Below are 6,000 nucleotides of genomic sequence, written 5' to 3'. Positions count from 1 at the left end.
GTCCAACACAACACAACACCACAACTCCACACCACACCGCTGCCCAACACAACATTGTACAACAGAATGTATTAATCCCTCATTCCCAGTGCTCCTAAAATAGATTCCACAGGAACACTAATCAGTAGGAAGGGGTTACTGGGACTGAATGAATGAATTAATGAATAAAATCTCACAACAAACATTAGGAATAAACAATATAAAAGTAAACCTTCAATCTGTGAAAATGACAGCCCAGTGTGGCTCTGTATTAAAGACCTACTGACGACAACCTTGGTTGCGTTTTAAATGTGTGAGAGGAAACTCTCTCCTCCCCTAATCCATCTCTCGCTCCTTCTCTCTCATCCCTTTGTTTTTCCTTCATCGACTTCCAACTGCACTTTGTAAAACTGTGGAACATTCCACTCTGGCTGTGGCATTCCACCCCTGCTTCCTGCTGGGGTGATACAGACACAGCCCCAAAGGCCTCTGGGAAAAATTAGCAGGATCTGGCATTTCAGAGGGTGTGTATATTCTGTGTGCATGTGTGCGTTGTGATAGAATTAAAACTTCAACAGACTCTTCCTCAAATAGACATTACACAAAATCAGCCAGATAGTTTCATTAAGCTTAAGATCACAAACTCAGGAGACCGCCTTAAGTTGGAAAAGATTCCCGCTGCATGCATCTCACCGTGCCTCAGATTACAAGAGATTTTTGTAGCATCTCAGAATTTCTGATTCATTTACAAAGAGAACAAAGATCTCAACTTCTCTCCAGGAATAAATCAGATACGTCTCTATATGGCAGGGAACTTTTCTCCTGGAGCACAGAGTTCTGTGTGAAAGACGAAAACAAGGCATGGTGAACACGAACAGCCTTGAATATAATGCTCATATCTACATGATATCTGCAAGGTCTTTGAGAGCCTCTTGTGCTTACTACATAATGGACACGTGCACTCTTAATGTCACAGCAAACGAAGACAAAAAGTTAAACACAACTTGTCAGAATGCATTCATAACTCGTATATTAATCTGATTAAACGACTAAAAGAATTAATATTTAAACCACCACAGTTTGTGTGTGTGTGTGTGTAAAGCTTTAAAAGCAGATGATGAATGAGAACTCAAACACAAATCTCACACACACCAGTCCCTGGTTCAGTATTCAGCATTCTCCCACATCTGAGAGTTTGTGAGTTACGAGCAAACTACAGTGTGGACCCATGATCCTCTATAATAAATGAACTTTATCAGCACGCTGGGACTTTTGGGAAATGTGGTCTGTTTCCCCCCGATTAGAGACTCAGACAGGAAACCAATCCAGTCACAGCATTCCAATCAAAGCACACACGTCTCTCTCTGATACCGTTTCTCATCTAATCCACGGTTAACTCTCTCTGTCTCTCTCGCTCTCTGTGACGCCATGCTGTCAAAGAAAATAATCATTATAATAATAATCAGAGCCAAGACACCTGAAATGTAATCATAATCACCTCACGTAAATTCCCTGGAAGTGTGAATTAATTCTTCACATAGACACATGTTCAAGTAACAACAGCGCTCTCAAGCTGATCTGAGTGCCAAGTTCGACCACTTGAGTAATAATGAAACAAACAGAAAAGATTAAGTCTGCTCAAAGCAACATAACTGAAATCGACTTCAAGTATTTGCCTGCGCCTGAAAGTGTAAAGTGAGAGCAATTAAAGAAATCCACAAAGAAATATCATAAATCATAAATGCTGCCTGGAGAGCTTTAATGAGCCGATATGTCTGTGGAACTGTACTGCAGGGAAGGATTACCGTTCTACCAAAAAAAAAAAAAATTCACTGAATCAGTGTTTAGATGATTATGATGGTAAAAAGTTCTGTTTAATGCTATGTTCAAACATATAACCAAGTGCAGCAACAAAGTGATCAGAGATTTTCTTAATGTTTTTCTTTTCTTTCAATAAGAGCTCCACTTCAGGAGAAACGAGCGACTGTGGCTCGTTAGCAGCTGGATGTGACCATGTCCAGCATTGAGACAAAGCTGAGAAAGGTTTACGTTTGTGCATATATGAAGCGACAACTCATTCTTTATCTTGTAGGTTATGATGCATATACAGACTGGTCAATTTTATATTCAAAATCTCTCCAAACAGGATGTTTAATTTTAGCTTTTCTTTTTTTTTAAATCCAAAGACTAATCACATTTTATTAAGCATTAAAAGGTAGCTCTAGTCCCTAATCAGCCAAGTTGTTTATCCAAACTTTTACAAGAAAATAAACTGGTGTAATTTTATGTAAAGGGATAAACAGACACAAGCCATGGCTGCAAAATAAAAATAATAACCAGTAAAACCAGTCGGATTGAGGGTTTTATTAATTATCAACAGGTTAATGCTGCCCTCTGCTGGTTGAAAGAGAAAACTGAACACTAATGCTAGAAGAGGAACATTTTATTTCTGCCACATATACATAATATTGGATTTCTCTTTCCTTCGCTTATCCGAACCTATACCATTAAACATGTGCACCGGGGTGGCAAAACTTTTCTTCTCAGCACCGAATGGAAGTGGAAAAAGGAGTCATCTGTTCTATGTTATGTTAAAAGTAAAGAAATACAGTCCACCATGCCTGACGTCCTGCCTGATACTCCTGAAGTTTAGTTAAATTACAATGCATGTAATAATAATAATAATAATAATAATAATAATAATAATAATAATAATAATAAATCATCTGCACTGGAATCAGCAGAAATTATGTGTAGATGGAGTTTTGATGGTGATTTAGTTACAATGTGAACTAGCTTTAAATGTTGTGATAGAATAATTCATATAATATAATCATTAGGAAATGTGTAATAAATAAAAGCACAATGAGTTAAAAGTAATAATTACTTCAATTATATAATTATCTGTTAGAATATAATAATTATTAGAATTATGTGGTAACTCAGTGGCTAAGGCGTTGGGCTACTGAAGGTTGTGAGTTCAAATCCCAGGACGCGCTGCTGGGCCCCTGAGCAAGGCCCCCATCCCTCAAATGCTCAGATGTATAAATGAGATAAATGTCCGGCGCTCTGGATAAGGGTGTCTGCCAAATACCATGAATTTAAAATTATATTCTAGAATCCACTTTCCACTTTTTATGCCATCTGTTAACTCCTAACGCCTGCTCTACCAGCCATTTACTGCTGCATGCTGAAACAGTGCTATACAAAGAGTTTACATTTTTTTCAGCAGCTGATCCCATGTACAACAGCCACACACGCCACTGTGACGTGTTCAGTTTCCAGCCTGTTAGCAGCATCCCTAGGATTGTGAAATGGAGAAAGAGGAAGAGGAGAATAAGAGTGGATCTCTTTTCACACCCGGTTCTTAATCATGAGCCAACTTTCATTTTACTTGTAATACAGATGTAAGGCTGGAGTTTAAACAAAAGCAACCGAGGAATGTTTTGTCTTTCTGTAGTTCATAAAAAGGGAGAATATTTGGCTCTTGTTTTGATATTACAACTAAGAATAGGAAACAAGATACTATTTAGTGGTTAAACTTGTTTACAACCTGTAGAGCCCGGGCTACTGGTCAAACTCCAAACAGGAAGGAACCTGAGACCAGGATCAAAACAAGGACCTTGGAGCAACAATACACTCCCAAACTGACAGATTGTCTTCATGCACAAAAGAGAAGATACGGTGTGATGTGCTGAATGGTTGTGTGAAATAACACCGTAAAATAATGTTCATGAGAGTGTTTCTTCTACAGATAAATACAGAGACCTCATCTGTGCTCTATTCACATATCAGCCAGTTTCAAGTCAGAAGCTTTTATTGTCATTTAGACCATATATAGCTGTTGCAGTACACAGTGAAATGAGACAACGTTTCTCCAGGATCATGATGCTACATGAAACAAAGACAGAGCTAAGGACTTGTAAGTAGTCTTAGCCACATAAAGTGCATCTGTGCAACGTGGTGCAAACAGTTCAGGACAGGACAAACAAGATAGACAAGACAGTGCAGGACAAAAGACAGTGCAGGACAAAAAGTTACAAGACAATACAAAAAGTAAAAAAAAATACATTACACAAAAGACAGAAAAGTTTGACATGACAGTCATGTCTGTATTTAGTATCTGTTCTATTCTGTTTTTAAGGATAAAGCTCTAGCTCGGAGTCCTCTGTGTCAGTATTATAAAATATTTAATAAAGAGAATTTCAGCTTGTTGCTCTTCCCACAAACCCTGGTGTGAAAATGCTCACCTGATAAATTCATGTTTATAATTGTACACCTGGAATTATTTCCAAACTGACTGCTAGGACATGTTTACATTAGCCTACATATGCATTTTTTCATGCCTATACAAAAAAAGGTCCTTAAGGGGTGGGGTATTTCGTGCCCCATTGGCATGTGGTGGAACAGCCATTAAAGCAGGTAAACTTGCTTTATGCACAACCAAAGGCGTGAGTCAACACTTACGTACAATGTGACATAATAACCAAAGCCAACCACATACACAAAGGAGGAGACAAAAAGTCTAACATGACTTGGCCCAAAATGGCAGTATATCTAGTTAACTCAATCCCATTCTAAAGAAGTTCAGAATGATACTCAGCATGTTAAATACATCATAGTTTGACAGGATACTCATCTGCTCCAACATAGAAATACAACACAATCCTCTAAAGAAGCCAGCATAAGAATACTGATTACGTAAAATACACCCTAACAGCCCGGATAGACTGACAATGAAATTAGATTAAAAAAAGAATAGGCCATTACTGGCTCTTGGGATATTCAATACACAATTATGAATGAATGAATGAATGAATGAATGAATGAATGAATGAATGAATGAATGAATGAATTAGCGAACTAAATACATAAGAGCACTAGGGTTCAGTTTATGGCTGCCATAACTATGTCACCACCTATAAGGGCAGATTCTGTTGACATTGATGAATTCTTGGATAATTTAAAAAATATATATATGTTATGGATGCTGCACTGGCGAGGATTAAGAAGAGTTCCAGCAGCTCCACTGATTAACACCAGGTGCAGGAAAGCTTTTCAAAAAAGTGAGAACTTGAGAATATACCAGTTCCACGATCACTGAGAAACAACCCGGTTTGGAGGTCACAATTCAACACAACAGCGAAACACTCAAGGAAATAGTTCAGCATCTTAATAATAATAATAATAATCATAATAATAATAATGCATTTTATTTCATGCCGCCTTTCAGAACACCCAAGGTCATCTTACAAGCAATATACATTGCTTAAATCGTCTACATGCTGTCTTGATACTGTGCCAGTTGACTTTCAAAAATGTATTCAACTTTCACACAGCTCATCTGGAACAAATAATTAATGACTCACTGACACCAGGAATTTTACCCAAATTATTAAAACCAGTCTTTAAAAAACTGGATTTTTCCAAAGTGAACAATTATCAACCTTTCTCAAATCTTCCTTCTATAACAAGATTGAAAAAAGTCACCTTTACCATGTTTATTAGCAGGAATAAACAAACAATGCTTCAGTGGGAAAGTAATATGGCTGTTTATTCCTTTATAAGGAAGATAGACTTTCAAGCTTTTGTCTTTACAAGCACATAATTCAGAACTCAGCTTCGGGCTTTGATTGTACAGTGACTGCATTTCAGTGTGACACGAAACACATGACGACAAGGTAGTATATTCACTTTAGTCAAACCCCTTTAATGTTTTATAAAGCTGACTGTTTCTCTCGCAGTGAAGCTTTCAGTAGAGCACGCTGCTTACAAGCTACTAATAAAAAAACAATACGATCATGACAGCATTTCATTTACCAGAAAATAACTAGTTATTAAAGAGCAAATTAAAGTTTATATATCCAGAGTGACTTACAATTTATTTCAATTTATAAAATTGAGTAATCGAGGGTTAATATAAAGGGCCTTGTTCAGGGGCAGTTTCGGTGGACGTGGGATTCGAACCCATGACCTTATGAAGTGCAGCTCAACACCTTAACGACTAGTCTACCATATCCC

At 37.5% G+C, this 6,000-nt stretch overlaps 1 protein-coding gene across 2 annotated transcripts in view; it reads right to left on the bottom strand.

The window, feature by feature from the left end:
- Positions 1-6,000, bottom strand: part of gmds (GDP-mannose 4,6-dehydratase) — a 73,461-nt gene that overhangs the window by 66,911 nt on the left and 550 nt on the right. The gene's annotated exons all lie outside the window — the stretch shown is intronic.

The sequence above is a fragment of the Tachysurus fulvidraco genome, chromosome 16 (genome assembly GCF_022655615.1).
Source record: "Tachysurus fulvidraco isolate hzauxx_2018 chromosome 16, HZAU_PFXX_2.0, whole genome shotgun sequence".
Lineage (NCBI taxonomy): Eukaryota > Metazoa > Chordata > Actinopteri > Siluriformes > Bagridae > Tachysurus > Tachysurus fulvidraco.
Note: the sequence above shows the minus strand (reverse complement) of the source record. Positions and strands in the feature narration are given on the sequence as shown.